This window comes from Rhinopithecus bieti, unplaced genomic scaffold, assembly GCF_001698545.2.
Source record: "Rhinopithecus bieti isolate Rb0 unplaced genomic scaffold, ASM169854v2 scaffold_49460, whole genome shotgun sequence".
NCBI lineage: Eukaryota > Metazoa > Chordata > Mammalia > Primates > Cercopithecidae > Rhinopithecus > Rhinopithecus bieti.
The window spans coordinates 29207-36720 of record NW_016819416.1 but is presented as its reverse complement, the minus strand read 5'-3'; positions in this window follow the sequence as shown (position 1 = coordinate 36720).

Genomic DNA, 7514 nt, shown 5'->3' with positions numbered 1-7514 from the left:
GCTAAATATTAAAATGAAACATATTGGCTTTAATTTCAGCAGGAAAAAAAATTAGAAAACATAATGTTATGCAAGAAAAAGCACTATGAGAAATGATACATCAGAAAAGGTAGATGGGGAAGAAGATTCGTGTTTATTGAGCACCTACTTTCCTACCCAAAACTTTACATATATACTTACATATCTTATTTACATAATCCTCATAACAAACTTGTGTAGTAGCTGCTGCCATTCTCATTTTATAGATGAGGAAACTGAGGCTCAGAGTGAAGTCACATCACCACAGGTCATTGACCTCCCCATGGTTCAAATGTGCTACCCACCTCAGTCTCAGTGGTTGGCAGCCTTACCCCCTATACAGGACAACCTAGAAATTAAGTAGGGATACAGCACAAGATCTGTATGAAGACCTGAATTCTCAATCCATCATAAAATATCGCCCTATATTACAGAAAATGGAATCCTGATAGATGACAATGACAAAAATCAGCCACCTTTTGCCATGTATCTGCTTGGTTTTGTAAGATCTGGCTATGATATCAGTTACTCTGAAGTGGCCTTTCTGTCTAAGGCAGAAATCAAGTTAGGCTCCTTCATTTTCATGACAAAATATTAATGTTGCTAACACAGCCGGTATCTTCGATCAGCAATTTTTACACACTCTTTACAAAGTTCAATTTTAAATTGATAACCACCAGTTCTTGCCCAAGGTACAGTTTAGACAACAGATAATTGAAAAACAGGGACGAAGGAACTTGTTAGTGATGTGCTATATTTTTTAGCTCCTCTAAACTCTGTTCTTAATGTCAAGTTAGTATGGAATGGCCTTGGAATATAGTAGCTCAGTTCTAGGGCTAGCTACATAATTTGCAGGGCCCAATGTAAAATGAAACAGTGAGGCCCCATGTTCAAAAATGATTAACAATTTCAAAATAGCAACAGCAGAGCATTAAACAAAGCCTGTCTGAAAACAGGACCTTGTGCAGTCACATGGGTCTCATGCCCTTGAAGCCAACCCTGTTCAGTTTCCTAGATATATTTTCAGTGCATTGAAAGATTTTAATGTTGTATCCTTTCTTGGGTTATTTTAAGCAAGGTCCTATATAACAAATGGCCAGAAGTCTTCTTCTGGCCATGTAAAAGCAGTAATTTGTATACTCAATTCCTTTTATTTTAAAAAAATATATAAAATATCCTAAAAGCTTTCTCAAATTGAATATTAGAAAAAATATTTTCCCCCAAAATTCATTGCTTTCTTTCACTATTCATTCTTCTTTTTTTTTTTTTTTTTTTTTATGGAGTATGACTCTGCGCCAGGTGGAGTGCAGTAGCACAATTGCACAAGTCGGCTCACTGACCACCTCTACTTCCCAGGTTCAAATGATTCTCCGACTTGCCTCCCAAGTAGCTGGATTTACAGGCACCCACCACCCACACCGGGCTAAGGTTGTATTTTTAAGTAGAGACAGGTTCACCATGTTGGTCCAGGGCTGGTCTCAAATCCTGACCTCAAGTATCCACTCACCTTGGCCTCCCAAGTGCTGGAATACAGGCGTGAGCACCGCACCTAGCCCACTATTTATTCTTATTTATAGTGCTACTGAGTAACACGTCTGCAAGCATTGCTCTAAACATTGGATCAATCAGTAAGCAGGTGAACAGGCAAAGTCCCTACCGTCTTAGTGGAGTTTACAACCAATGAAGTGGAATTACAATCAATTCTAGTCCTCCTAGAAACTACGACTCTCCAGAAAACTGGCGATGTTAATTGTTTACAGGCTTCTCCTCACCAGATGTTAGCACCTTAGCACACTATAGTATAAGAAGAAAATTTTAAAAAGCAACCTAATAAATATTCAAACTGTTTACAATGCATAGTAGGACCAAAAATAAGAACCACATTCTAACATACAACCCTCTGTGCTTCATATGATTTCTAATGCAAAGAGCAGAGCAAATAGTCTGCATAATTGATAAGAATCATTTTTTTAGATATAAACAAAATATGTTTCCATGTAACTTGTTGATGATAGATATCAGGGTTTTTGTGGCAAAATTTTAGAGTTATTCCCTTAACCTCTATCATATTGGCCAGAGCAGACATGTTATATCTAGTCCCTGATTAAAGGGAAAAAGAAAAAAGAAAGCAAAAGATACCTAAACAAAGCTTTCATTGAATGTAAACATTAAATATAGTCACAGGCTGGCACTCGAGGGGGGGTGATTTTGAAAAGCCTATATTCAATCAAGCATACCAGCAATTCCTGGCCTGACATTGAACAGGGTGGTATTTATTGCAAATAGCAGACATAGTTATAGGACTATGAGCTTTGAATCAGACCAGACTGTCATTCTGACTCTTAAATAGAATTCCTAAACATCTTCCCACAAAAACAAGGCCACATTTAAACCCTCTCAACCCATTACATCCTTAGCCCAAACCTGCTCATCTTTAGTTGGGTCCAGTTAAAATAGTTTGAAAGTTTCTACCCACACATCCACAGACTCAGCTTAACTCCTTGAAACTTAAAAGCATTAATGGCTTGAAATGCTCAAAAGATAACAGAACAATAATAAGTCAGTAGAGAATGACAAGCAAGTAAATGACTGGTGAGCGTTCTCTCTTCAGAAATGCCAAAAGTACAGATTAGTAGGAGTAGCTCTAAATCCACATCCCCATAAACCTTTGGAATGGGAGATAAAATGGGCTTGGGGAAAGCTATTCAAACACTGGTAATTGGTTACTTCTCATCTTAGTTGCGCTGCCATAACAAAATCCAGTAAACGGGTAGCTTAAAACAGCCAACACTTATTTCTTATAATCTGGAGGCTGAAAAGTCCAAATGAAACCAGGGATGCTGACATGATTGTTTTTATTCTGAGTGCTCTTCTCTTGACTTACAGGTGGCTGCCATCTTGCAGTGCACTCGCATGATCTCTTTGGGCATGCAGACAGAGAGAAAGTGAGTTCTCTGGTGTCTCTCCTTAAAAGAGCACTAATCCTATCAGGAGGGCCCTCACTCTTGATCTCATCTAAGCCGATTACCTTTCAAAGGCCCCATCTCCAAATACCATCACATTGGAGGTCAGAGCTTCAACATATAAATTTTGCAGGGACATAATTCAGCCCGTAGCACCACTGTTCAAAGTCTGATCTCTCAGCCCTACATGCAGAAGATAGAGAAGGGCACTTTATTTATAAACCACTTATTCTATTCTGGCACTGGGCTCAGGGCTTCAATATATTACTTCCATTAACAGAGCAAACCACAGTGGTGAGGCTCAGAGAGATGAAATAAGTCACTCCAAGTCACAAAACTAATAAACTTTGTGAAGATTCGAACCCTATCCCATTTGACCTCAGCGCTATAGTCTTTCTGAGAACCCATGGGGTCTTTCTTAAATTTCAGTATTTACTGGTCAGGTTACTTAAGAGTTATAAAACCCAGAGAAAATAGTGCACATCAAAGTCACATGAAACCAATTTGAATCAAGAAGTGAATGTTTTTGTTTCATAGAAGGAGCTATAGTTGATCAAAAGCATATATTTGTGTTTGCTCTTTAATCCATGATTGGATTCTACAAATTGGATTTGTTTAAAAAATTGCTTTGTCAACATGAAGCCAGAGAAAGGGGAATTAGATAATCTATGAAAATATTTCAATGCCAGCTATGGTTTAGCATCCTTGTTTTGTTGGTCATGTGATTTTTCATGTCCCTAAAATCAATATCATCTAGCTTAGGAGGTATGGACTGTCTGAATCTAAATTATTTTGTACAGCCAAGCATAGTAGCAAAGAAGAAGAGGAAAAAGAAGGAGGAGGAGGAGGAGAATGAGAAGGAGAAGGAGAAAGAGAAGGAAGAGAAAGAGGAGGAGGAGAAATAGGAGGAGGAGGAGGAGAGAGAGGAGGAGGAGGAGGAGAAGAGGAAGAAGGATGAGAAGAGGAAGAAGGAGAAGGAGGAGGAAGAAGAAGAAAGAGGCAGCTCAATAACTGCTCAATCAGAAGAAGAAGAAGAAGAGGAATGAGGCAGCTCAATAACTGCTCAGTCATTACCTGGCAACATCACTTGATATATCTTCAAATACTTTGCTGCTGAGACAAGAGAATCTACCAGTGTCCTCCCTAGGGTTAAAACACAGGGGCTCAAACCTCCCAGATGATTACTCCTCCCACCTTGACCTAGTATTCAGCACTTCATTGCAGCTTCTCTTTCCCCAAACAGCCCCAGTTTAGTAGTTCAAAGGTTGAGGATTTTTTTCTATAAAGGTCCAGATAGTAAATACTTTCAGCTTTGCAGGCAATATGGTCTCTGCTGCAGCTACTCAACTTGCAGTTGTAACATGAAAGCAGCCACGGACAACAGAACAGGTAAACGAATGAGTGTGGCAGTGTTTCGATAAAATTTTATTCACAAAAATGATGTTGGCACAGATTTGGCCTGAAAGCTGTAGTCTGCCCACTCCTGCACAAATAAATAATGTAGGGGTGGTTTTTTTTTTTACTTTTTTTTTGAGACGGCAAAGGAGGGTTCGCGTCACACACTTCAGAGAAAAACTCAATTAATTCCCCATTGAAATTCTCATTTGTTTACCCCAGTAGCCCCAGGTCTCTTTTGTTTTTCCCTTTGTACTACAAATATTTCAAAGAGCCCAATATTCTCCAGAGTGTTCAGTTCTCGCTCAAAGTATGCAAGCCCGGTTAAACAGATAACAATACCCATTGTCCTTTAAAAGTGGTTTCAATGAGCATTATGGTTCTTGGAATGTGTCTGTATTTGTCAGCATTCTCCCTCCTGAGAAATAGAACCAAAAAGATACACACACACGCGCGCGCGCACACACACACACACACACACACACACAGAGATTATAGGAATGGGCTCACACAGTTATGGAAGCTGAGAAGTCCCATGGTCTACGCTGTGTAACCTGGAGAACCTGGAAAGCTGGTGGTGTAGTTCAGTTTGAGTCGCAAACCAAGAGGAGCCAGTGATGTAATAGTCAGTTCAAATCTGAAGACTTCAGAACCAGGAGCTCCAATGTCTGAGGCCAGGAGACGACGTGTGTCCCAGCTCAGAGAGACTGCATTCACCTTTCCTCCAACTTTTTGTTCTACTGGGGCACTCAAAGGATTGGAAGATGCCTGCCCACATTAGTCATGGTAGGTCTTCTTTACTCAGTGTACAGATTCAAATGCTAATTTCTTCCAGAATACCCTTCACAGAGACACTCAGAATTAACGTTTTACCAGCTCCCTGGCTGTGCCTTAGCCCAGTTAACTTGATATATAAAATTAACCATCATGTGTCCTTTGAAAGTCTTGCCCTCTACTCCAAAATTGCATTAAAAATACAATGTCCATGGGCTGGGCGCGGTGGCTTACGCCTGTAATCTGAGCATTTGGGAGGCTGAGGTTGGGAGTTCGAGACCAGCCTAACCAACATGTAGAACCCCCATCTCTACTAAAAATACAAAAATTAGTCTGGCATGGTGGTACATGCCTGTAATCCCAGCTACTTGGGAGGCTGAGGCAGGAGAATCGCTTGAACCCGGGAGGCAGAGGTTGTGGTGAGCTGAGATCATGCCACTGCACTCCAGCCTGGGCAACAAGAGCAAAACCCCACCTCAAAAAAAAAAAATTGCAATGCCCAATAATCATATGGAAATCAATGTCCAATAATCATCAGGAATCGCAAATTAAAAATTCAATCAGATATTGCTACATACCCACTAGAATGACTAAAATAAAGAATAATGGCAACACCAAATGTTAGCAAGGACATTGCTTGTGGGAATGTAAAATTCTACCGACACTTTGGAAAATGTTTGGAAGTTTTGAAATAGTTATCTATATATACTCAGCAATTACATCCCAAAATAAATGAGAACCGTAAGTCCACATAAAGACTTGCACATGCATGTCACAGCAGCTTTATTTATAATAGCCCAACACTGCAAACATCCCAGATGTTTATCAACAGGAAAATATATGAACAAACTGTGGTACATTCATATCATGCAATAGTACTCAGCAGTAAAAAAGGAATTAACATGCAACAACATAGATAGTTGTCAGAAATATTATCCTAAGTGTAAGGATCTGGATGCAAAAATGAGTACACACAATATAATCCATTTATATGAAATTCTATATGGACAAAATTAACCTATGGTGATACAAATCAGAGTAATGGTTGCTTCTTAGTTGGGATACAGAGGATGACTAAGAGCCAATCACACAATATTTTCATCATGCGACTAAGAGCCAATCACACAATATTTCCATCATTCCAGTAATGAGAGATCTTTCTGAGATGATGGAAATATTACGGGTCTTAATACATACTTGTCAAAACTGACTGACCAGTATATTTAGGATCTCAATATGTCACTGTATGTAAATTTTACCTCAATACAAAATTTTTGTGATAGTGTATTTCCTTGACATTTTAAAAGACCCAAAATGACTGCCAAAGCTCCAGCCATCACATCTGTATTCCAAGCAGTAGAGAGAAGAACTAATGGAAAGATGAAAGGACAAAGACACATGCCTGCTGTCTGATCTTTCTTAATGGAGGCCCAAAGTCCCACCAACAATGTGCACTTAAGTTTTACTGGACAAGCCTAGATTAAAAAATAAGTGGGAAAATAGACACATGCACTCTTTGGTCAAGCATCCTTCCAGGTAGAATAAAATTCGTGTAAGTAGTAACAAGAAGAATGGATATTGGCTATCCATTGGTAGGTTAAATCACATCATAAAAAGTGGGCATGCACACAATTTCTTACACAATTTGGGGAGATTCATGTACCCTCACTAGATCTCATTTTAGCTGAATTATATATTTAAAACTACTGGTCTAATAAGATTAAGCAACTGATTATTCCTAAACACGGTTAATGAAAAGTGCGTGAATGGGAAACTCACATGGCAATGGGCACTAGAACAATCTATAAGACTGGGTAAAATATGCCATACTCATCCACCTGGCAGGTCTTCCATATTTAGTTTATTAAGTAGAATTGTATTCTACTCATCCACTGGGTAGAATATGCCATATTCATCCACCTGGTAGGTCTTCCAAAGGCTGCAATTCATTAAGTAGACTGTTCTTAATTGAACAGCATTTAATTCTGCTGCCATCTTAAATTTGCAGTATGTGAATGGAAGAAGATATCCCACTTTGCTGAAGTGTACATTCTACTTACACACTTGATTTGATCACATTATTTTGCAGGTGTCTCTACTTCAATTAATTGCATATTGGTGAAATGCATCATTTAAACTCAGTACAAAACTGAAGTATTCAAATGATAGTCTCTTCAGTATAATTATTCCACATAAGTTGGAGTGCTGACAAAATGTTGTCCTTTTTTTTTTTAAATAATAGCTTCAAGTATATTCAAGATTACATAACATAGAAAATGTCAACAAGATATGAAAAATATAAAATGAAAATAATGAGATTAAAACTTTATGTGTTTAATTTTCTCCATAGATTCACAACTAGTT